The sequence below is a fragment of the Aquarana catesbeiana genome, linkage group LG04 (genome assembly GCF_042186555.1).
Source record: "Aquarana catesbeiana isolate 2022-GZ linkage group LG04, ASM4218655v1, whole genome shotgun sequence".
NCBI lineage: Eukaryota > Metazoa > Chordata > Amphibia > Anura > Ranidae > Aquarana > Aquarana catesbeiana.
In genome coordinates this window covers 276,842,064-276,869,102 of record NC_133327.1, presented here as the reverse complement: position 1 = coordinate 276,869,102, position 27,039 = coordinate 276,842,064, and positions in this window count along the sequence as shown.

Below are 27,039 nucleotides of genomic sequence, written 5' to 3'. Positions count from 1 at the left end.
AAATCTATTTCAGAATAAGATCTTATCCGGGGTTTACTAGTTACTGGAGCTGCATTATGAAAGCTAAAACAAAGGATAAAGACATTAGTTGCCTGTTACAATCAGTCAGGTTTCCTCTCATGATGCTTATTTTGCAATGCATAAATTAAACTGATTCAGGCTGCTTGCTATGGGCAACACTTAAAGTGTATCTAAAGCCACATTTTTTTTTGTTCTTCGTGGAGTTGGAAAGGATTAGCAACCTTGTTCAAAGTTTGAGTTGTCACCAGAACCAGAACAAAGGAGAAATCTTTCAATGGGGACACTTGATGCAGCGACAACTGTATTAGGAAGGTTTTCCCTTATTTTGGACAGATTTCCTCTCATTTCATTTTGTGTCTGCATGACAGGAAGTGAAGGAAAGTCTAGAATGGGAAAAAAAAGTAAAATGTACATTAAAGTTTTTATTGTTCTGATTTTCTAAAACAATCCAACTGAGTTGTCCACTAATTATTTATGTAGCTGCTTGCCGCCCGCCCACCATCAAATGATGGAGGGACGGTGCGGCTTTCGTTCCGGGTGGACATCATATGACAATCGTGGCCACGCCATGTTGCTAGGACTCGGCGCAACCCCCGATCTCTGTAAAGAGCCGTGGCTACGGCTTTTTAACCATGTGATCAGCTGTGTCCAATCACAGCCGGTCACATGTAAACACTGAAATGCCGGTAATCGGCTCTCATCGCCTCACACTGACAGAGTGTGTGGCGAGGAGAGCCGATCAGCGGCATCTCCTCGCAGGGGACATTGAGACATGTAATCAGGGCACTGATCATCAGTGCTCTGATTACAATAAAGCGCCACCAGTGCCCCCAATCAGTGCCCACCAGTGTCAGCAATCAGTGCCCACCAGTGCCAGCAATCAGTGTCCACCAGTGCCCCCAATCAGTGCCCACCAGTGCCAGCAATCAGTGCCCACCAGTGCCAGCAATCAGTGTCCACAAGTGCCACCAGTCAGTGCCCATTAGTGATGCCAGTCAGTGCTGGCTATAAGTGCCGACTATCAGTGCTGCCCATCAATGCCCATCATTGCTGCCCATCAATGTCCATAAGTACCACCAATTAATGCCCATCAGTGCCCATCAGTGTCGCCTATCTGAGTCATCTATCAGTGCCCACCAGCGCCGCCTATCAGTGCCCATCAGTGCCACCTATCAGTGCCTACCAGTGCCACCTAACAGTGTTGCCTATCAGTGCTCATCAGTGCCACATATCGGTGCCACCTATCAGCGCCCATAAGTGCAGCATATTAGTGCCTCCTCATCAGTGCCACCTAATCAGTGCCCATAAGTGCCGCCTCATCAGTGCCCATTAATGTCCAACTCATCAGTGCCCATCAGTGCAGCCTATCAGTGCCCATCCATGATGTCTCATCAGCGCACATCAGTAAAGGAGAAAATTTACTTATTTACAAAATTTACTGACAGAAACTAAGAAAAACTTTTTTTTTTTTTTAATTTTCGGTCTTTTTTTTTGTAAATAATAAAAAACCCAGCAGTGATTAAATACCACCAAAAGAAAGCTCTATTTGTGTGAAGAAAAAGATAAACATTTCACATGGTTACAGTATAGCTCGATCGCGCTGAAAGCTGAAAATTGGCCTGGGTAGGAAGGGGGTGAAAGTTTCCTGTAGGCAAGTGGTTAATCAGCAAATCAATGAATCAATCAATTAATCACAATCTTAAAGCCAGTTATGTGGTTCCAATATAGCCAAATTGTGCAACATTTGCTAAAATGTCTCTTTGTGTAGCATATTACTGACTGTATATTAATGAGTACTGGTAATGAAGAAAAGACAAGAAATAATCTGGCATGCTGGCCGATTTCTCTTGTGTATGCACATGTTTAGACTGGCAAGAGCCACTATTATTACGATACAGGATTTATATAGCGCCAACATTTTGCACAGTAAAGTAGACACTAAAGTTACAATACAATACAAGGGGGATGAGAGGGCCTACTCATTAGAGCTCACAATCTAAAAGGGAAGGTAGGGTAATACAAAAAGTAATAACTGTGGGGGATGAGCTGATAAAGAAAGTAAAAGTTCAGTTTATTAGCTTGAGGAAAGATAAGCTTCTCTTGAGAGATGGATTTTCAGGGATCGACTAATGGTGGACAGAATAGGAGATAGTTGGATGGACATATTGGGGTAAGGAGGTCCAGAGGATGGGAGATGTTGGGAGGAGCAAAGAGTACAGTTTGGTTGGTATTTTGAGATGTGGTTGGGGGTAGCTGGGGCCAGAGTGGTGAATGGCTTTGTATATTGTTGTTAGTATTTATAAATGTTTTCGTTGGTTGAGCAGAAGCCAAGGGAGGGATTGGTAGGAAGGGGTAGTGGACACTGAGTACTTGGTAAGGTGGATAAGTCTGGCAGCAGCATTTTTGATTGACTGAAGAGGTGATCATCATTTTGGAGATGTTAGTCCAGGATTACACCTATCATCCCGGCATGCAGGAAGGGACTGCTAGTTGTGTATGGGTGGGGGGAGGGTGCGAGTAGCTGGTCTAGCCTAGGGCACAAAGTAGTCTAGCACTGGCCCTGTCCATCCTACAATCTCTAACTCACATCTTCAATCTCTACCTCTCTAATGGCATCTTCCCAAACCTCCTAAAACATGCGCTGTTCACACCCATACTTAAAAAGCCTTTGCTGGACCACACCACAAACCTAAGACCCCTCTCCTTGCTCCAGTGTACCTCCAAACTCATAGAACACCTAGTCTATAACTGCCTGAGCTACTAGCTCACTGAGAACCATCTTTTTAAACTCTTTCAGTCTCAATTTTATTTCACCACATTCTGAAGAAACCATTCTCCTAAAACTCACTAACAATTTATAAATGGCTGAAACAAAGTCACTACTCTGTACTCTTACTCTTAGACCAATCTACTGATACAGATAACAGTTACATCTGTATCAGTTAACCACCCCCCTCTCCTCAAAAACCCTCCAATCCCCTGGTCTTTGTGACTCTGCTCTTTGCTGGTTTTCTTCTTACCTGTCTCAACACACCTTCAGTGTTACTTATAACTCTACCTTATCCTCTCATAGTACCCCTACTCATTCCCCAAAAAAAAGTTTAGGGTATGAAAAGACAATAGGTGTTTTTTGCCAAGGCCTTTAAAGAAAAATGCTCTGCTCCCAACGAAGGCTCCAGCTGTCTGACAGTTCTTAAATAACTAAGGGTCATGCCCCTGGCTGGTGATGTCACAAGGGGTCGATGCCACCTACTCAGATAAGGGTCTGGTATGGATTTTGGGGGGACCCCATGTAATTTAAAAAGAAAAAAGTTTGGCGTGGGGGTTCCCCTCAAAATCCCTGCCAGACCAGGAGGGCCTGGTAAAGATTGAAGGGACCTAACAACATTTTTTGAATTTTTTTTCATTGCCGTCATTTTTTTTTTTTTTCATTTTACATGCAGCTATCAGTGGGGAATCCCAGTGCCAGCTGATGACCCTTCAAGTCGCCCACTCCTTAACAACCATGACAGTTACTGGTTGTTAAGGATGCTAGCGGCCACCCACGCCTTAACAACCAGCTATTTCCAACCTGTGTTAAGGACGCAGGCTACCAACGGTGGTAAATTACCGCAGGCTTTTGCTACTATAATACGGTATGACTTCATAAAATAACTCATCATGCGTTATTTTAGTAGTGTTTTCTAGTGAATGCCAAAATTCTTTTGGAAAATTGCTGTGCGGTATGTTACGGCATACTCAGAGCCTATCGTGAGTAGTGGAGATAGCTCTGCTAAATGTGTGTGTTGGGGGGGGGGGGGGATTGAGGTGATCAATACTTACTAGGGCTAAGATCTACTGAATAAGCCCACATATACAGTCCTGGCAGAACTATTTCATCTAATGTCCAGCCATTCTGTAGGTTTTAAATAATCCTTCCTTCTGGCTTAAAGCAAGGGAGCACCTGAAAATGTAAAACCGAAAACAGGCTTGTATGAGATGGAATGTGTCTGCAACAATTTCATCTTATAACAGGTTTGAAGCAAACTCCCCAAAGAGCGATAACATTTTTTCCCTTGGGTTACCAACATTTTTGTGGCATTTGTAGAGACTCAAAGTCACCCCTTAAAAAAATTTAGAAAGAGTATCAGGTATGCTGGGTAACCATATAACTTCAATATGCACCAAAGACATGCTGTTAGGTAATTGGCTCCTGTCCAAATTGGTCCTATGCCGTATGCCGTCCTATGTCGTATGCATGTGAGATTGTAAGATTGTAAGCTCCTTAAGGGCAAGGACTGATGTAAATGTACAATGTAGAGCACTGTGTAAACTTACTATAAACATATCTGTAATGTTAATAATACTATATACATCTTTGCAGTAGTTGTCCACTAATTATTTTCTTTCACAAGCCCTCTTAGCAACGATTATCAGCAGGACGTCGCCAACTTATGTGGGCTGGCACAACACAGTGACAAGCTATCTTATCCTGCTGCCCACTCATTGTCTATTGGAGTTCAGCTTCAACATCTGATGTGTCTGATACAGGCAATGGGTCCCTGATTGTCTGGAACTTCACAGAAGGCAATTACCTATCAGAGAAATCTCAGTCTTGTGTAGAAGTGGCCAGTCAGAGTGCTTGTTTAATTCCAGACATACCAGAAAAAGCAGGAGAGGTTGTCCTGCGAAAGCCTGAAATTCCAGCAGCCCATAATGTAGAGGAGATGAACACTTTTAGTACCATCTAGGAGATGTCTTCCTCAACTTTATCATGCGAGGAATATAGCAAGCATGACACTTTCTGGAAAATATCAGACAGATGAAAATGGTAATTGATATTAAGCCATCTTATTACAGAAATGCAAGGTCTTCCATCCTTTCTACTTAATCGTGGGGTTAATGCTGAGAGCAGGGCCCATAATGACTATTTCACATATAAATAATCTGATATTTAGCACAGACCTGGAAATGGATAGTTGATGAATGATATCTTTTTCTTCCTCTAATGTTTACTAAGGTCTTATCTGTAAGTATCTACTTCAGCTATTTTAAATATTTGCTCTATAATAACAAACACCAGATTTAGCAGTACTTCGCTTGGGCAATGTCATCTGTGTTAAAGTGCACTTTGCTATTTATTTTTAAATCTTTTTAAAAAAATGTAGCATTACGTGCAAGGCGCCCAAGGTTACTGCAAAAGTTTCTGTAAAAAGGTGGTCTTTTCATCTTCTTACAAACTTTATCATTACCATGCAAGCTCCCATCTCCATCAACAAGGTTTTGAATAGATGGGCTGAGAAGAGTCATTTGTCTTCAGGAAGGCTGATTTTCATGAATAAAAAAAAAAAATACATCCCGTAATTCTTCTGCACTAGATGGGATTTTGGAGGAAAACACAGATTTATTTTATCAGGAGTGAAAATGACTCCTTTTAGTCAGTCACATCCTAGGAGTCTCAAAGGTGTAAAGAAACAGGAGAAGCTGCCCAAGAATACAGAGAAGAACAACTGTTAAAAGACATAGGAAATGTTAAAATGAAAATGACTCAGGGGTCTATGCATATGAATGGCAATGAAGATGGATTCTATGGCTAAGTTAACAAGACTACTTTAACTATTATATGTAATGTATTTTTAATAGACCATTCATTTTCTGATACTTTATCACTATACAATCCTTCCTTTCCCTTTGTATTGTATAACTACATCATGCTACTTTGTTTTGTTGTGTTTATTTTTCTTATATGTTTTTTAAAACTCTATATAAAATTAAAACATTTCTTACAAATTATATTTTTTAAATAAAGATTTGTAGTAAAGGAACAGCAGGAGTTTGTTTTTCAGCTGTTTATTATTTGTTTTTTGACAGGTACTTATATAGCGCCGTCTATTTACGCAGCACTTTACATATACACTCACCGGCCACTTTATTAGGTACACCTGTTCAAAGGCTTAGTATTACAAATTTCTAATCAGACGATCACATCTCAGCAACTCAGTGCATTTAGGGTGAAGATGACTTGCTAAGGTTCAAACCGAGCATTAGAATGGGGAAGAAAGGAGATTTAAGTGACTTTGAACGTGGCATGGTTGTTGGTCTGAGTATTTAAAGAACTGCTAATCTACTGGGATTTTCACACACAACCACTTCTAGGGTTTACAGAAAATGGTCCAAAAAAGAGAAAATATCCAGTGAGCGGCAGTTGTGTGGACAAAAATGCCTTGTTGATGTCAGAGGTCAGAGGAGAAAAGGGCAGACTGGTTCAAGATAACAGAAAGGCAACAGTAACTCAAATAATCACTTGTTACAACCAAGGTATGCAGAATACCATCTCTGAATACATAACACATCGAACCTTGAAGCAGATAGGCTACAGAAGCAGAAGACCACACTGGGTGCCACTCCTGTCAGCTAAGAACAGAAAACCGATGCTACAATTCACACAGGCAAAATTGGACAATAGAAGGTCGGAAAAATGTTGCCTGGTCTAATCAATCTCGATTTCAGCTGCGGCATTCAGATGGTAGGGTCAGAATTTGGTGTAAACAACATGAAAGCATGGATCCATCCTGCCTTGTATAAACAGTTCAAGCTGGTGGTGTAATGATGTGGGGGGATATTTTCTGGGCACACTTTGGGCCCCTTAGTATAAATTGAACATCGTTTAAATGTCATGGGCTACCTGAGCATTGTTGCTGACCATGTTTATCCCTTTATGATTACAGTGTACCCATCTTCTGATGGCTACTTCCAGCAGGATAATGCACCATGTCACAAAACTCAATCATCTCACCACTGATTTCTTGAACATGACAATGAGGTCACTGTACTCCAATGGCCTCCACAGTCACCAGATCTCAATCCAATAGCGCACCCTTGGGATGTGGTGGAATGTGAGATTTGCATCATGGATGTGCAGCCGACAAATCTTCAGCAGCTGCGTGATGCCATCATGTCAACATGGACCAAAATCTCTGAGGAATGTTTGCAACACCTTGTTGAATCTATGCCATGAAGAATTAAGGCAGTTGTGAAGGCAAAGGGGGGTCCAACCCGATACTAGCAAGGTGTACCTAATAAAGTCCCTGCCCTCAAGGAGCCTACAATCTAAGGTCCCTAACTCACATTCATACATACACATACTTGGGCCAATTTACAAAGGAGTCAATTAACCTAGCAGCATGATTTTGGAGTGTGGGAGGAAACCGGAGTAACCCCACACAGGCACAGGGAGAACATGCAAACTCCTTGCAGGTGGTGTTGTGGTTGAGATTTGAACCAATAGCCCTAGTGCTGCTAGGTGGAAGTGCTAAACACTTAGCCACTATGCTGACCAGATGTTTTGTAACTTTAATTTTTTTTATTTAAATTCTTGATTCAAATTTTTTCAACCTGACATAGTGGAGACTCTGGAGAGTCTTCATCAAAATCCAAGCACATAGACCTTGAGGAGGCCAGATTCGTGTACAAATATTTGTGTAGACAATACATCTCAAGTATACATGGTACCCTTCCCGCTTTGCCTTGATAATCAGCATGAGCAGGTTAGTTGGCTATCAGACTGCCACCCAGTTCGAAAGTAGAACAGAAAAAGAAGTTGAATGGGAGGAGAAAACAGGCATGTAGGGAAAAAAGAATAGGAAAAAGCAGAAAGAAGAAAAAGAAGAGGAAAGAACGGATAGAAGGAAGGGGGAAGGAGAGCCATACCACTCAATCCTCACATGTGCATGTACAAAGGTAGGCCCACTGATTATATTCATTGCTAGAAAGCATTGTCTCATATTGTCGAGAGCATGTGTACATGGTCCAATAGAACCATGTATGCCTGAACTTTTCTTCTTTTCCTTGAAGTGTAGCAGTAATCTTTTCCATCTGGTGTATTTTGGTGATCTTGGAGAACCACAGTGTGAGTGGTGGGGGGGTCTCCTGTTTCCAGAGGGCAGGAATGTACATCTTAGCTGCATTCACAAGATGAATCAGCATCATATTCTTGTATCTGTGTCTAGGCAAATGTAAGAAATGTAACATGTATTTTGCTGGATAAGTCCCCAGGTCAAAGTCTGTCAATTTTTTATTGATAGTCCTAACCTGGGACCAAAAGCTCCAGAGTTTGTCTTATGACCAGAAGCTATAAAGAAGAGTGCCCACATGTTTTCTGCAGTGCCAGCATCTGTTAGATGTCTGAGAGTACATTTTATGGAGATTACATACCACCTGGTCAGGACCTTATACCCCTGTTCCTGTTATTTGTTTGTTATAGAGAAGTATTGTGCAAAGTATAGGATATTCTTCCTTTGGTTAGGAGAGATTATAGTCTTGAGGTCTCTTTCGGTTTGAGTAGAAATGGGGGCATGAAATTGTCTGACGGCCACATCAGGAGTTTGTATGTGGCAGAGACCATGTAGGAAGATGGTCTGGAATTCAAGCAGAAGTGCGGTTCCAAGCATAATGAGTAACCCCTACTGGAGACTGAAGACAAATAGTGTTGCAATTGTTGGAGGGCACCATTGATGTAACTTTTATTTTTGATCCATTTGATTTGTGTATTGATCAGGTAAAATCAGTTAAAGCATATCCAAACCCAAAAAAGCATACATTTAATATATCATGACTTACCAGTTCATAGATAAAGTGGCTGCATCAGTTTTCTTTTTTTTTTTCGGAAAATTGACTCAGGAATCCTGCAGATAACACATTTCCTCTCCCTATGTGGTTCACTATAGAAAGAGTCCTGATTGTCGAACAGGCATGTCGGCCTTTGCTCATCTCCATTACAGGGTGGATTCATTAAAAAAAAAAGAGAAAGATAAGGTTATTTGTCCTTTCTTGTGCTGCTGACAGGAGTGGCCCCTGGTGTGGTCTTCTGCTGCTGTAGCTCATCTGCTTCAAGGTTCGATGTGTTATGCGTTCAGAGATGGTATTCTGCATACATTGGTTGAAATGAGTGGTTATTTGAGTTACTGTTGCCTTTCTATCATCTTGAACCAGTCTGCCCATTCTCCTCTGACCTCTGACATCAACAAGGCATTTTCGTCCACACGATTGCCGCTCACTGGATATTTTCTCTTTTTTGGACCATTCTCTGTAAACCCTAGAGATGGTTGTGTATGAAAATCCCAGTAGATCAGTAGTTTTTTAAAATACTCAGATCAGCCCGTCTGGCACCAACAACCATGTCACATTCAAAGTAGGGATGCACAGATACCAGGCATTTGAGTGAGTATTGGTACTCGCCCATATGTTCCTGATACCAAAACGAATACTTTGTGGTGCGATTTGCATCAATACAAAATGAATGGGCGCAAACCACACTGCAAGAAATCGCATGCAATTTGAATAGGAACATGGTGCGATTCCTGTCTGAATCACATGCAATTTTTTCCACTGCTCCTGTGTGTGTGTGTGTGTGTTTGTATATAGAAGCGCCATCTAGTGGGCAGTTTAGAACTCACAAAATTCAGCAGAGGGAGCGCTGTTCCAGTATGTAGGTAGAGACAGATTAGAAGTTTAAAGCAGCAATCATTTATTGGAAAACTGGAGCTCCTGGGGGCAGGCGGTGAGCCCAATGGAAGCAGCCATTCATTCCACCAGGCTCAGCAGAGTAAACTACAGAACCCGTGAGTCACAGTGCCTTGCTGGCACACTACCATCTCTTTGCATGGAATTGTGATCTATTTACCTAATGTCATCAGTCAGTTTTCCAATAAATTATTGCTGCTTTGAACTTCTATCTGTCTCTACCCACTTACTGGAACAGCGCTCCCTCTGCTGAATTTTGTGAATTTTAAACTGCCCACTAGAGGGCGCTTCTATATATACACACACACAGAAATGTGATTCTTTGCAGTGTGATTTTCACCACATTTTTGGGCGCAAATCGCACCGCAAAGTATCGGTAGTCGGTATCGGCGAGTACTTGACCAAAACTATTGGTACTGGTACTGGCCGATTAAAAAAAAAGTTATCAGTGAAACCCTAATTCAAAGTCACTTAAAACCCATTTCTTCCTAATTCTGATGCTTGGTTTTAACTTCAGCAAGTAGTCTTAACCATGTCTAGATACCTAAATGCATTGCTGCCATGTGATTGGATAATTAGCAATTTGTGTTACCAAGCAATTGAACAGGTGTACCTTATAAAGTGGCCGGTGAGTGTATATTGTACACTTACATCAGTTTTGCATTAAAAATAGCACAGAAGGGTTAAAGCCCCGTTAGGTTATTCTTGTTTTCTGTGTCTCTCCTGGGGAGATTTCCCCTCACTGTCAGAACAGGAAGTGGTGGAAAATCTCTCCAATGGGGACATTGACAAATAAAATGTTTGATTAAACAGAAGAAGGGTTAGGACTTCTGACAATGTTTAAATTTCTATTATTATCTGTCCTGTTGTCAAACTCTCCTTTCCTGTACAAGTGTCATAGGCACAGGAATTCAAGAAGTGAGAAAACATCTTCAGATGGGGCACAAAGATAAAAAAAGAAAAAATTACAGAAATGTAAACTGTATCTAAACTAAAAATAATTCTTTGACAAAAATTCAACTCTAAGAAAAGTCAACATAAAGGCACTAACAATAAACAAGGAACATAATTTCCGATTAACTATTTTCTAAGTTTAATTTGACATCAATGAATTGCTCACAATAGTTGTCCCTTATTATAAGAGAAAAACGATTTTAGTGACAAGTGACATCAGCTGAGTAGACCATCCAGTGTGACTGACACATCCCCTCTGGTTAAATCTATTACAAGGAGTCTCCTGTATTGTGACATGAACCTTCAAAAAGAGTTCATATCTTTAAGGGTTTTATGATTCATTACATTCAAACAACCGTCATGATAAGTATTCTGTTACAACATTTCTAGACAAGAGGAAGTTCCCGAAAATTTTGCCTGGGGATCTAGACTCTTTAAACTGGGAATTACAGGAACTGAACTTTCAGAAGTGCTTTATTTGTGACAATGCCTGCCAATATAACAGAAAATAACCAAACACAACATTTTTCGAATTAACTTTTATTGACATTTTAAGGTCTTTATTTATATTTTAATAAAGCGATACAACAAACCGAACAAAAAAAAGACAAACAAAGCTAGCTAAGATGGCAAATCAAAGGCATGCTAAGAAAAAAAGAAACAATTTAAGTCTCAAGGGCAGAAAAACAGGTTTTTAATGAGACTGTCCAGTGGGTGATCAGATTTTATCATTTATTGACATTTTTGTAAGTAAACAGTACTAAAGTAAACCATGGAATGGAATTCACTGACAAGACAAGGTCCACATAACACATCACATTTACTGCTGTGCTTTCCGTCAACCTTCATGCTTTAATTGGGTTATATAAGAAAACTTGCTGTCTGTTGCATATTAACTTCCAATAGTATCACACAGAAACAGCATAGATACATCATTTTTGTAGGTTTATATGTGTCAATTACTGGTGGCCTTACACGTATTTTTAAACAATTGCAGTCTATATTCATACTTTAAAACAAGAAATAAAAACAGACCTGCAAGGGAATGCTGAGATTCTTATCTCTTACTATATTTGGTGACTATGTCGTTGTCAAGCTGGATAGAGCAGTCAGACCAGAAAATAGGGATGAGTGTGTCTGTCTGGGTTTGATTCGTGGACAGTGTCATGAAACGTCCTTAAAATTCAGAAAATCCAAACTTTTCCCATTAACGCTGAGTTCACACATGCAAAGTGGATGTGGGCTTCTTGATCTTCATGGCACTGACATGGGAGACCTGTACCAATAGCAAAAAAAAAAAATAAAAAAAAAAATGGTACAGCAGGAAGAGGGCCTTTTTATGCAACTTTGAGGGCTATATTGAAGATGCACAAATCCTTCAAATTACAGGTTGGGGGATGTGTTGAAGCTGTTTGTGGTATAACAGAACATCACAATGTTAACGAACAGCCTTATAGAGGTAGAGGGCATATTGAAGTACTGGTCACATGGATCAAATTTGGGACCTCATACACAGACAGATGCCTCACCTAGCTGAGCTAATGTTGAGAGATCTATACATTGCCATTACAATTGTCAAGCACTGTAAACAAATGTTACTTATCCACTATTTGGTTTTTCACTGGTTTCAGGAAAGAAAATCACTTGATTCCCCAACAGCACAGTCAGTATTGATGGGGAATCCCTCCTACGAAGCTATTGTGTTCTGGCCAGGAAAACACAGTGATCATTGCCATTGCATTCTAAAAATCCGACATGCTGATTATATCCAAGTCAATCAAGGGATCAACTTGGGCACAATCAGCCTGCCCATACATGGTTCGAATGGTCTATGGCCAGCCTTTAGCCTGCCATAGACGGTTCGAACCTCGGCCGGTAAACCAGGGACCGGCCGAGATTCGAAACAATAGACCATTCGAATTTTGAGCCATGGGTGGTCTTGCAAGCATTGGAATAAGAAGATCTGGATGCCGCACACCGGATGAAGTAGAAAACTTGTCTTTATTATGAAGATGGGATCATCAAAAATACAAGACCATCATGCAGAAAGTACAGGATTAGCTGACGCGTTTCGCACTCGGAGCTGAGTGCTTACTCATAGCTATGAGTAAGCACTAAGCTCCAAGTGCGAAAAGCGTCAGCTGCCAGACTCATCCACCTTACAAACCGCTCAGTGTCTGCTACCCCTCTCTGCCAATCCCTCCATTGGCTACCACTCACCCAAGGAATTAAATTCAAAATACTAACAATAAGTTACAAAGCCATCCACAACTCTGCCCCCAGCTACATCACTAACCTAGTCTCAAAATACCAACCTAATCGCCATCTCCATTCCTCCCAAGACCTCCTGCTCTCTAGCTCCCTCATCACCTCCTTCCATATCCGCCTCCAGGACTTCTCCCAAGCCTCGCCTATCCTCTGGAATTCCCTACCCCAATCTGTCAGACTGTCTCCAAATTTATCCACTTTTAGGTGATCCCTGAAAACTTTCCTCTTCAGAGAAGCCTATCCTGCCTCTATCTAACAACTGCACTATTTTCTCCATTAGCTCATCCCCCACAGCTATTACCCTTTTGTATAACTTGACCCTCCCTCCTAGATTGTAAGCTCTAACGAGCAGGGCCCTCTAATTCCTCCTGTATTGAATTTTATTGTACTTGTACTGTCTGCCCTAATGTTGTAAAGCGCTGTGTAAACTGTCGGCGCTATATAAATCCTGTATAATAATAATAATAACAGTGACTGCAACTTGTCTGATACAGTCACTGTTCATCAGTGCCACTCTACTTAAGCCCCATACACACGGGCCGAATGTCGGGAGACAACAGCTGGGTAAAAAAAAACGGCCGACATTCGGCTCACGTGTAAGTCGGTCTGTCTGATAGACGCTTGCTTCTGTCAGACGTGCATGCTGGAAAACCAGCAGCCGACCTAGTCCCTATCAGCATTCTCAGTCAATGGCAGGGAAGATCGCTGAACTAACCACGCGTGGTTAGTTCCACTGTCAATTGTCAGTGGGTTGCACAAAAAAGAACTGTTATGCCCCGTACACACGGTCGGATTTTCCGATGGAAAATGTGTGATAGGACCTTGTTGTTGGAAATTCCAACCGTGTGTAGGCTCCATCACACATTTTCCATCGGATTTTCCGACACACAAATTTGAGAGCAGGCTATAAAATTTTCCGACAACAAAATCCGTTGTCGGAAATTCCGATCGTGTGTACACAAATCCGACGGACAAAGTGCCACGCATGCTCAGAATAAATAAAGAGATGAAAGCTATTGGCCACTGCCCCGTTTATAGTCCCGACGTACGTGTTTATTATATAGCACACAAAAAGTCCACGAGCACCATAATCTTGAAAAGGCCTTGTAATAATAAAAAAATTAAATAACAAAAACACAAACACAGCAAGGCTGTTTCAGAACATCCCCACATTGGTATACATGTCTAATACAGATTACCTCCCATCATCTTTCAAAGTTAAAATGTATAGTCTGAATGATCACAGGGGCAGAGGAGACTGAGGAAATTATTTCATATCTTGGAGCAGACTGATGACATTACTTTCCCAGAAAGCACCTTGCAACCTAGCCATAATCATTTGCCAGGAGCTCAAGGACTATTTTTTTAATGATAACAAGTTAAGCTTTTTTACAGTGTAAAAAATATATATACTATTTTTGTATGCAGATTTTTTAAGTGCTGATAGATCTAATTTAAAGAAAAGCTTCAGTCGGATAACAGCCCATTATTTGATTTGTAAAGTTATATGTGGATGGTTGTTTTTATTTCCATCTGTATTTCATTTTTGCTTCAAAACCAGAGCCTGTGTCTCTCATCTGGTTGTGAAATAAATGCAAATGTATATGTAAATAATCATTAAAATAGCTGAAGTAAGAGCTTACTTTCTCTGCATTCTGAGCAGAGAGGTAAAGAGAACATTTCCATTTCCCATGGAGAACAAAGTGAAAAGTGAACTTAACTCCCCCTCTACCTAGCAGCATATACGTACTTGGCCAACACATAGCTTATACTCATAATTACAAATTCACAAAGATCAAATTCACTGCATTGGACCAGGTATATATTCCCCAAAGAAGGAGAGATTGAAACAAATCTCTTCTTCAATTAGAACAGAAATGGATTTATAAACTTAAAGCAACCTCCCCTCTGGGGTTAAATGATAACATCACATTTAAACCTTTTTTAAAAGGTTTCTCTTCAGGCAAAACAGATAGATTTTTTGCTCAAATACTGGATTGTATACACATACATATATATTTGTTTCTCTGTCTTGGTTAGTCTTTGTTTTTTTTGCATCCAGTCTCAGTTCATTGTTTATTACATTTCTGGCAGTGTATAATTGTGATGATATTTTATTATCAATTGCATACAAATTGTCCTAGGGACACAGCGCCCGATGCACACCTGGTGGCGGGTGGGATTTTGGGAGGACGTCCATAGACCCCCTCCCAAATCTGGATTACTACTCTGTATCTGTCATACAGCTATTAGCAAGTGGTTAATGCTAGCCCTAGCACCAACACTGTAAAATAAAAAAACCAAAGCAATTAAACCTGTTGAATTATATGCCTGTAATATTTACACCTGATTGGTAAAATTAGTGACATAATTGTAAGTGGGTGCAGCGTGGTGCGGTGGCAATAAGTTGCACAGTCAGGTGCAGTATACAATTTGTATTGAAGAAATGCAGCAACAGTTCACAACATACCCGGTAGGCAGACTACCCAACCAGCAATGTGACAAGAGCAGATTGCAGCCGGACTGACAGCATTTGTTGAGATGGGCAGAATGCAGCCTGGCCGTCTTGTGCCCTATTAGGAAGGAATCCAGACGAGTTGTGACCCTACGCTTTCCCTCCTCAACAGGAACCTTTCCCTATCACTAGTGCTGTCCCTAGCAAACAGGGTACCTTTCTCTACGCTACCCACTCGCATAAAGCACACCAATTCCAGGAGCCTGGGCCTTAAAAAGGCTCTACCTGACCCAAGATGGCCACCAGATTCACATGGGATGACCGCATCCAACCAGCCCTGTTCCCCATTACTTTCTGTCCAGCTACAGCACCGCTATGGTTGGCCAGGACCTGCAGTGGAGAAAACAGGATACACCTGCCTACATAATTATTTACACAACCCCACTCTGTAGTATGAGGCTCATGGGTAATTGAAATTCTCCTAAAAGTTGGAAGACCTATGAATTGATTGAAACAATTTTCCTCATTTTAAACTCCTTTTAAACTCCTTATATAAAATATGTATATATATATATATATATATATATATATATATATATATACGTATGTATTCAAAAAGGAGTAATCGTGGGATACACCTCCTCATAAAATATATGAAACAGATAAATGAATATTTTCTCTATGTGAAATCATACTGGCACAATATGGACTTTTATTGCATGCCTTTAGGTATTTCTATTTCTAACAATAGTGATTTCCAATATTTAATAACACACAGACAATGTATTTGAATGGAAAAATGGAAAAGCTGGGTGAATTATGACAATCTGTTCTAGATTAAGCAAGACCCAAGAGTATTTGCACTGTTGAAAAAATGCCTTCCTCATTGTGGTTAGTTAAAGCATGCACCTATTCTTGTTTCTCTGAAGACATGTTTGTTCTTTAATAAAGCCGACAAGCTTTAAATAAAATATCAGGGCTGATTTATAAAAATTAGAGCTAAGGAAAATTAGGAAATTTGCTCCTAACAACTAGGGTTTAGATTCACTATTCTTTTCTGCTTTGAGATATTAAAAAAGGAATATGAACTGGTGCTATGTGGAATCTCTGCTTTGTGTATTATTTTTGTATTACAGGATTTACAGGTGGCACAGCTCTTTACAAGACAAGTTTTAATAGGTGTAATGCAGGGCCATCTTTAATATTCATTGGACCCTGGGCAAACATTTTCTTCGGCCCCCCAAACCACTCTTAGACATAAAACAAATAGCAAGAAGCCTCAAAATCAGTTTACTGCAGCAGATCAAGCAACAATTGCAATTGGTTGCCAGCGGTTACAGCATATCATTACCGCTCACTGACTGGTTGCTAGAGGTGTTAGGTTCAACTTTTAAACAAGTTGCTTAAGTTTATATTGCTTTGCCAAATTATTGCTTCTATAAGAAAGATGACACGGAGTCAGGTATGTCTGTATCACAGTTCTCAGCCTAAAGGACTGCTCCCTTTACTTCTTTTATAGGCAGTTCTCCAAGCAGTAATCTTATCGGCATTACCAAATGAGGTTAAGGTACAAAGAGTTTCTTATCAGCGAACATGTAATGATTATTCAGCAGTTCCAAATTCCATCTAGATACAGATTGATACGTACACAGAAGAGAAAAGAGCACAAACAATTTAAATAGAACAATTGATACGTACACAGGTAAGAAAGGAGCACAAACAATTTAAATAGAACAATTGATACGTACACAGGTAAGAAAAAGCAGAAACAGTTAAAGTGGAACTCTAAGTCATTATTTCAACCCTATCAATTTCCCCCTTTGACATCATCCTCTCCTTCCCCCTGGGTCCTCATGAATAAGTTCTAGTCAGTTTTTCCCCAGAGTCCTTTCCCTGACCGCGAGTTGTCAGAGGGGTAGAACCCATCCCCCTAGGTATTACCAACATCTTAAAATTCAAGAAGAGGAGTTTTATAGGAGTAGGGTGATGTCAATACACATTTATCCGTATGCCCTGTCTATTCTCCTAATTTTCCTATTTATTTTCCTGTATACACATATATTTGTGATTGTAAGTGATATTAATATTAGAATAATAATTACCATTGGACTTAACAACCAGTGAAAGGTATTGGTTGCTGTAGAAGACATTCCACTAAATATATCCCACCAATGTGGTGCAGTATCCTGTTGTATCTGTGAGGAAAGATGTACTAGTCTACCTTTGTCAATAATCATTTGCTACTTTAGGATCATCTATAGCTCATTCGAAAGTTGTTGTTTCCTCTACTTCAAGTACATTAATACCAGGAGTCCATGCATATATTTGTAAAACAACAATCTTCAACAAAAAATATGTAAGTAGATATTTCATCATGTTGTTTTCTCGGGTTGTTTCTTGCAATGTGATGCGTGTATCCAGGTAGGTTTTCCTTCCAGCTTTACTGAGGTGGCTGTGGTCAAGAGTACTTGGTAAGGACCTTCAAACCTGGGTTCCAATGTCTTTCTGGTGTGTTTCTTTACATATACATAATCCCCTGGTAGCAGCGTATGTGTACCTGTTATTGAATTAGGGTCTGGAAGAGAAGAATACACACTTTTGTGGATCTTAGTTAGACGTTGTTGTAATTGTATCACATATGCAGTCAAACTATCACATTGCAATTGCATAATCTGTGGAAAGTATAAACCTAATCTAGGTGCATTCCCAAAAAGTATTTCGTATGGGGATAATCCTGTTTTTCCTGTTGGAGTGTACCTTATAGAGAATAAAGCCAGAGGCAGGCATTATGGCCAAGGCTTGTTTAACTCTTGCATGGCTTTTTGTATTTTTAGCTTTATTGTCCCATTTACTCTCTCCACTGATCCTGAACTCTGTGGGTGGTAAGGGGTGTGAAAACTTTGTTGAACCCCTAACATGGTCATCACATTCTGCATGATTTCTCCTGTAAAGTGTGTCCCCCTATCTGATTCTATGGTTTCAGGAAGACCAAACCTAGGTATTAACTCAGTGATCAGTTTCTTAGCTGTGGCTTTAGCTGTAGCTGATTTTAATCCCTTCTCCATGTTTTACAGGTATACCTGCTGCTGTCAGATAACCTCTAGCCCTCCATATGTGGCCATAATCGTGCGCTATACCATAAGCGTAGGCAGAGTCAGTGTAAATATTCCCTTCTCGTCCTTTTAAGTATTCTAGGGCTTGTTCTAAAGCTTTTAATTCTGCTTCCTGTGCTGACATGTGGGCTGGTAAGGGCTGTGCGTCAATCACCCACGTATCAGTCACTACAGCATACCCTGTGTGATATTTACCCTTGTCATCAGCAAACCTACTACCATCTATATACAAGGTGTACTCAGCGTTTAAAATTGGTGTATCTGTAACGTGTGGGAATCCCATTGTCTCCTGTTCCATGAGCTGAAAACAATCGTGCTGATCTACTTCTTTAAACAAAAGAGTGTCAGTGTCCTCATTTCTTTTCTCACTAGTACTATTAGCACTATCATTCCCCCTTGCCAAATCTGGTGACTGAAGAGGCAAAAAGGTGGCCAAATTTAAGGTTGTACAGCGCTGAAAAGTAACATTTGGAGGTAAGAGTAAAGTACACTGTAACCTTAATTGCCTAGCCATTGAAATGTGTTTGGGCTGAACTTGAGACAAGATTGCATGTATGTCATGTGTGGTGTGCACTACGACTGGATTGTCTAGAACAATCTCTGATGACTTATCTATGATAATTGACACTGCAGCTACCGCCCGTACACAAGACGGTGAACCTCTAGATACTGGATCTAATGCTGCTGAAAAGTAAGCGACTGGTCTTTGTTTTACATGTGCCTGTGTCAGAACACCTGTGGCGTGTCCAGTGATCTCAGCAATGTACAGATTAAATATCTTGGTGTAATCTGGTATACCAATAGCCGGGGCAGAAATCAACAACTTTTTCAAAGTGATAAACGATTCATAAGCTACTTCTGTAAGCATATACGGTACAATTTTCAAACAATCGTATAATGGCTGCATCAAAGCGCTAGCATGTGGTATCCACTGTCTACAATATGACACGATACCTAAAAACATACGCAATTGTTTGAAATTCCGTGGGGGTAACATTCCCTTTATCACTTGAACCCTCTCCTCAGTGAGATGTCTTGTACCCTGTGATATACAATGTCCCAAAAAGATAACTTTTTCCTGACACACTTGTAACTTTTTCTTATTAACCTTGCAACCTTTTTCTGCCAAAAATCGCAACAAATTAAGGGTGGTGGCCAAACAAGTTTCCTTGTCAGGGCAGCATAACAATAAATCATCCACATATTGTAACAATACACAGGAATCTGGTGGTACCCATTCTCCCAACACCGTTTGCAATGCTTGCGAATACAAGGTAGGTGAATGCGCCATACCCTGAGGTAGGCGTGTCCAGGTTAGTTGCCGATTTTTGATTGAAAATGCGAACCAAAGTTGGCATTCTTCAGCAAGCGGGACGGAAAAGAAAGCATTCGCTAAATCTATAACCGTAAAGTACATACTGGTTGATGGTATTTGTGACAGTAATGTATGTGGATTGGGTACTAAAGGTGTCATCGGGGCTAGTATTTTGTTGACCGCTCTAAGGTCTTGGACCATTCTATACTTAACCGGACTACCGGCTACTGATTTCTTTTTAACCGGGTACAAGGGAGTGTTTGCCGGTGATTTTACCTCTTTTAGAACTCCACTTTTTAAGAAGGATTGGACCTGCATTTCTATGGCCGTCTCTTGGGGTGCACTAAGTGGATACTGCTTTTGTTGGGGAAGCACTGCTCCTGGAATCAGCTGTAGGGTAACCGGAGGTATGGGCAAAAGTCCAACATCAGCTGGATGTTTTTCCCATAGTTCTCCTGGAAGGGACGACAAAATCTGATCTAAGTCTGAAGGAGGTGGGCCGGACAATTCCGATTCCTCCTCTAGGTATTGTATCAGGTTACACATCTCCATGTGTTCTTGATTATCCCCTATAGCTAAGGTGACAGTGCCATCTGGGTGATAGGTAATGTTAGCTCCTATTTTCTGCAAAATGTCAGCTCCTAACAAATTAGTGGGGGCTCCTCTGGATACCAGAAAGCGTGAAAGGAACATGTGGTTTCCTACATTAACTTTCAGAGGTTTTGTAAGCGGGGCGTCGGCTAAAATGCCATAAGGGTGTCTGCCGACCATGGCGCCCAAGTCCTTATTTGCATTCTACGAGTGACAATAGGCGGGGCATTTGGATGGGCTGCTTGTCCAAATTCTGGATTGTTTACCTGAACAATGCGCGTATCAGTGCGTACGGGAGCTACAGTTTCTGGATGAGGTTTTTGTGCCCCACAATGCACACATTCTACTGCCCATTCTGGGTTTTGTGCTCCACAATCCTGACAAACCCATCCTCTCCCCTCAAGTACAGGATATATCTTGTGTGGTTTGCGTTCTACGTCAGTGTATGGGGGTGGGATGGCTGAGCTGGGAGCCTCGACATTTTTTGTTCTTCTATCTTTCATATCCCAACCATCACAATCTGGATTATATTTCCACCCCTCTTCTTTCGCTCTATTTGAGACCTTAATTAAGCATTGAACCTGACGCATCCATTGCTTCTCTAACACCTCTCCTTGTCTGTCCCTTTTTATTTCACTCCATACATCCGGGTCTAAGCCCGCTGCTCCTTTCACCTTAAATTTACGAAGGACATCCTTTAAGTCCTGTGCTTCGGTTTTCCCATAAATGTTCTTAATTATCTGTGGCACCGTATAGTGCGCCACAATTCCCTGATGGGGTTTTGTGTTCCTCTGGCCCATTCTAACAGTCCTGCCTAGGTAGCGTGTGGGACACTTAGTGTACAATATAATGCGGCTACAACATACACAAGAATGAATAATTACTTTATATGCTAGCCCAATAACAAACCAGCTAAGTTACACTAGTTCCTCGTTGCCTTCCTCCTAGGGTGCTAGAATACTAAAAACCTCTTCCGGAATGAGATTTCTGAAATCGAATTACTTTATATGCTAGCCCAATAATAAATAATTACTTTATATGCTAGCCCAATAACAAACCAGAATGCGGCTACAACATATACAAAAATGCGGCTACAACATATACAAGCATTCCTTTAAGTGGCCAGGTATCCGACTAGATCTCCGGACTTTTGGAGATCTTATTCCCTCCCCGTATCTGGGAATCCCTCTCATACACTCTTATCCCTGCTTTATGGAGCAGACAGGGCTTATACTCTCAACCCGTCTATGGTTTATGAGTTAGATGTGAGGTTAAGCATAAGCGTCAGACCCCCAAGCTCACAAGCCCTCAAGTTCCCAATCATGTGAGGTAAGGCGCATTCCGTTGCTTAGTTCGGCAATCCCCTTCTAACTCATACCATCCTTGACAAGGCTCATTCACTTTCTCAACAAGACAGACAAGACAGACACAGACAACAAAACAAACAAATAATTCCAGCAATATAAACTAAAATATGCAGTAATTCTAGACTCACCAATACAGAGGCTGGTGTTTTAAAACCAGGAGAACCGTAACTGACAGAACGGATAGGCACAAATCAGGGGAGCACAGAATATAAGAAAAATAAAGCTTTTTCTTACCTGGCCAGGTTTTTTTGATCTGTGGTTCCCGGAATGCCTGTCCTTTCGTTCCGTCAGCGTAGCTCAGCCACCTCTTGTAGCAACTTGGTGGGTCCCTGTTGTTCGGGCGCCAAAATGTTAGGTTCAACTTTTAAACAAGTTGCTTAAGTTTATATTGCTTTGCCAAATTATTGCTTCTATAAGAAAGATGACACGGAGTCAGGTATGTCTGTATCACAGTTCTCAGCCTAAAGGACTGCTCCCTTTACTTCTTTTATAGGCAGTTCTCCAAGCAGTAATCTTATCGGCATTACCAAATGAGGTTAAGGTACAAAGAGTTTCTTATCAGCGAACATGTAATGATTATTCAGCAGTTCCAAATTCCATCTAGATACAGATTGATACGTACACAGAAGAGAAAAGAGCACAAACAATTTAAATAGAACAATTGATACGTACACAGGTAAGAAAGGAGCACAAACAATTTAAATAGAACAATTGTTACGTACACAGGTAAGAAAAAGCAGAAACAGTTAAAGTGGAACTCTAAGTCATTATTTCAACCCTATCAGAGGTTAGTGCATATCATTACTGCTCACTGATAGACGTACTACAAGTGATGGTCAGAGACTGCGGATCTAATACAGAAGATGACCAGAGACTGCGGACATACTACAGGAGATAACCAGAGGCTGCGGATCTAGTACAGGAGATGACCAGAGACTGCAGATCTAGTACAGGAGATGACCAGAGACTGCGGATCTAGTACAGGAGATGACCAGAGACTGCGGATCTAGTACAGAGGATAACCAGAGACTGCGGATCTAGTACAGGAGATGACCGCAGGCTGCGGATCTAGTACAGGGAATAACCAGAGACTGTGGATCTAGTACAGGTGATAAAAAGAGACTGCGGATCTAGTACAGGGGATAACCAGAGACTGTGGATCTGGTACAGGGGATAACCAGAGACTGCGGATCTAATACAGGGAATACTGCAGATCTAGTACTGGAGATAACCAGAGACTGCGGATCTAGTACAGGAGATACCCAGAGACTGCTGATCTAGTACAGGAGATAATCAGAGACTGCGGATCTAATACAGGGAATAACCAGAGACTGCGGATCTAGTACAGGTGATAAAAAGAGACTGCGGATCTAGTACAGGGGGTAACCAGAGACTGTGGATCTAGTACAGGGGATAACCAGAGACTGCGAATCTAATACAGGGGATACTGCAGATCTAGTACAGGAGATGACCAGAGACTGCAGATCTAGTACAGGAGATACCCAGAGACTGCGGATCTAGTACAGGAGATAACCAGAAACTGTGGATCTAGTACAGGGAATAACCAGAGACTGCGGATCTAGTACAGGTGATAAAAACAGACTGCGGATCTAGTACAGGGGATAAACAGAAACTGTGGATCTAGTATAGGGGATAACCAGAGACTGCGGATCTAGTACAGGGGATGACCAGAGACTGCGGATCTAGTACAGGAGATGACCAGAGACTGCGGATCTAGTACAGAGGATAACCAGAGACTGCATATCTAGTACAGGAGATAACCAGACCACTGCGGATCTAGTACAGGGGATGACCAGAGACTGCGGATCTAGTACAGGAGATGACCAGAGACTGCGCATCTAGTACAGGGGAGGACCAGAGACTGCTGATCTCGTACAGGAGATGATCAGAGACTGCGGATCTAGTACAGGGGATAACCAGAGACTGTGGATCTAGTACAGGGGATAACCAGAGACTGCGGATCTAATACAGGGGATACTGCGGATCTAGTACAGGAGATAACCAGAGACTGCAGATCTAGTACAGGAGATACCCAGAGACTGCGGTTCTAGTACAGGAGATAACCAGAGACTGCAGATCTAGTACAGGGAATAACCAGAGACTGTGGATCTAGAAAAGGAGGTGATCATCTAAGTCAGTGTTTCTCAACTCCGGTCCTCAAGGCGCCCCAACAGGTCATGTTTTCAGGATTTCCATTATTTTGCACAGGTGATTTTATCAGTTTCACTGCCTTAGTAATTACCACACCCGTTTCATCTGAGGGAAATCCTGAAAACATGACCTGTTGGGGCGCCTTGAGGACTGGAGTTGAGAAACACTGATCTAAGTAACCATTGTAAAATGTTACCTATCAGCAATGTACAGCTATACTGCTGGTAAACAGGTCAGGGTTAGGATAACAGTCCACAAGCAGTCCATGGAGAAAAAGACCTACCTAGCCAGCCAGGCTCACCACCGGCTCTCATAGGTCCAGGAACGGTGCTTTCAGAGGTCCAGGTGCGGGGCCTTCAGAGGTCCAGGTGCGGGGCCATCAGGGGTCCAAGTGCAGGACCATCAGGGGTCCAGGTGCGGGGCCATCAGGGGTCCAGGTGCGGGGACATCAGGGGTCCAGGAATGGTGCTCTCAGAGGTCAAGGCGCTGGGCCCTCAGCGGTCCAGGTACAGAGCCCTCAGAGGTCTGGAGGTAGGGCTCTCAAAGGTCTGGGGGTGGAACCCTCAGAGGTCCAGAGGCGGGGCTCTCATCGCTCCCACTTCTATCTCAGCTCCGAGCCTCAGAGCATACAGGCTACGAGGGGCGGGGTCAGAGCGGCAGTGGAGCTCCCGACCCTGCCCTGCTGGCCGGGGAATACACCGATGTACCCTGTGCACTCTGCAGTGTTATCATGGGACCCCAATTTGTGGGCAGCCTGGGCTCATGGGTCAACTGCTTTGGGAACTCCAATAATGACAGGGACCAGGGCAGTTGCTCCTTTTTCCCTGTTTTAAAGATACCCCTGGTGTAATGGATTGGTAAATAGGGTTTTCAGGATATTATGACAACAGAACTTTTTGTATGTGTTTCAGGAATAATCAACAAATATTATGGCCCATTCACTCATGTGGCAACATGCATGTTGGACCACAACATTTGGCAACATCAGTTCTGTGATTCATTGTGGTGCCCCTTACAATGAATAGCACCCCAAAGCAGGCCGGTGCACACCTGATTTGCACAGGATAGTGGTCTGCGTTCCTGTTTGATTCCTGTGCAATTCTGCGCATTACGATTTTCAGTCTATTCATCTGAATGGACTGAAATCACACTAAAAGTAGTGATGAATTACTTTTAAAGACACACTGCAACTGGATTGTATGGTACCGGGGTACCATTTAATCCAGTACAGGCACATGCACTGTGTTTGCAATCTGCATTTGGAGTGTCATTAGGAATATATTAACACCTACAGCATATTGCACACCCAGTGTAGTGGTCAGGAGTATGTAACTTGCAGAGTGAAGAGGTCAGGGATGCTTACCATGCAGGCTACATGAGTGAGAGGTTTATATCACACTTAGCACAGGTGCTAGGAGTATGTACAGAGTGCAGTGGTTAGTATTACTTAACACACTGAGTGAAGGGTTCAAGAGGGCATAAAACAGAGTGTAGGGGTCAGGAGCAGTAGTGTATTTAGGTTAGCACAGGTGCTAGGAGTATGTACAGAGTGCAGTGGTTAGTATTACTTAACACACTGAGTAAAGGGTTCAAGAGGACATAAAACAGAGTGTAGGGGTCAGGAGCAGTAGTGTATTTAGGTTTTGTGCTGCCCTAGGCCTGACTAAACTCGTGCACCCCCTAATTTAAATATGACCCACCCCTTCCTGTCAAGACCCGCTTTGCAATTTTCGTGGGGACACTGGTTCTGAGGGTCGGGGGGCTATGGATTCCCTTAATTTGCATAGATTTCCTCTCACTCCCTGTTTGGCTATGGGGCAGGAAGTGAAGGGAAATCTCTGCAATGGGACAAGGATGGTAAAAAATAAACTGACAGGGGCTATAACCCTCCCTTATTCTATCCAAAATGAAAATAAAAAGTGTTGCCTATAGTTCTACTTTAAGCACAAATTTCTGATAATTTTATGGAGAGGACTAAGAAGATATAACCATGCCAATGGTGCAGCAGAAAACATAGAACACAGTGAGGAAGGTTTGTGGTCCAGGATGAGAGGACAGTCAAAATTAGAAGCGGCGCTCAGAATGCTGGCTGCCTGCATACCGGAAGCAGTGCAGCCACTTTATGGGTGGCGCTAGACTAATTTGCCTCTCAGCTCAGTCCGCGCCATAAGACAGCGCTACACTAACAGTGTACCGCAAGCCGGCGGGGACTTTTTCCGTGCTGCCCTCCTGCAAAGTGCTGCCCTAGGCCTGGGCCTTGTCGGCCTAGGCCAGGATACAGCGTTGGTCAGGAGTACGTAAAGCAAAGCGTGCAAGGGTTTACAAGCGCACACTGTACAAGCTAGCATTGATCACAAAGAGTGCAGGACTCAAATCTCACCCCTCCATTTAATACACATCTCCCCCCCCTTCCAGTACACATATCTCCCCCTCCATACACATCTTTCCCTCCAGTGTACATCTCTCTGCCCTCAAGCCCCCAGTACACATTTCTCCCCACTCCAGTATACCACTTTGACCGATGGTTGCTGCAGCTCAGGAATGCAGATGAAAGTTTTCTGCTGTGATTTATGACTATATTATATATTTTTTTTCTTTTTGTAAAATGACAATCTTATAAAATTAAAAAAAGGGGTAAAATATTTTTAAAACACAAAGGGCTTCCTGTCTATTAATTCCATAGAAGATAACCGCTAGTAATAATTTTGATGCCTACAGCAATATTATTTAATAAGGCTCTGTTAACACATGTGTGTGTGATTTCAGATGCATGACAATGGAAATCACATTGTTTTCAATGGTTTCCGTTCACATCAATGCAACTTAGCATGGCACAATTTTCGGAAAGCTTCCTGTGCTACACTGATAAAAATAATTCTGTTGGCTTGTAATTTTAACATAAAAATGTTATCAATTTTAATATAAAAATAAATGTTAATTAATTTACTTTGATATTTTTGGTACTTTACTTAATTTTCATTAGTTCTTAAAACACACCTTTTACATTTACAAAAATAATGTATAATATTGAGTAATCTAGACAAAACTTTTAAGGTATGTGCATTTCCATATTCTAATTGAGTTACATTTACATTATCTTTTCATTTGGCTGAAATTGCGGGACGCATATGTAGCACGAACCCCCGAAGGAGCTGCTGAAATACATCGGGTTGTTACCGTCACATCTTTACCTGTAGTTTCACCACATCAGGAACCTAGAGTCCATGTTGAGCTTTGTATCCAACAATGTATGCACCAGTCACTTTAGTATTTTTCCAATGC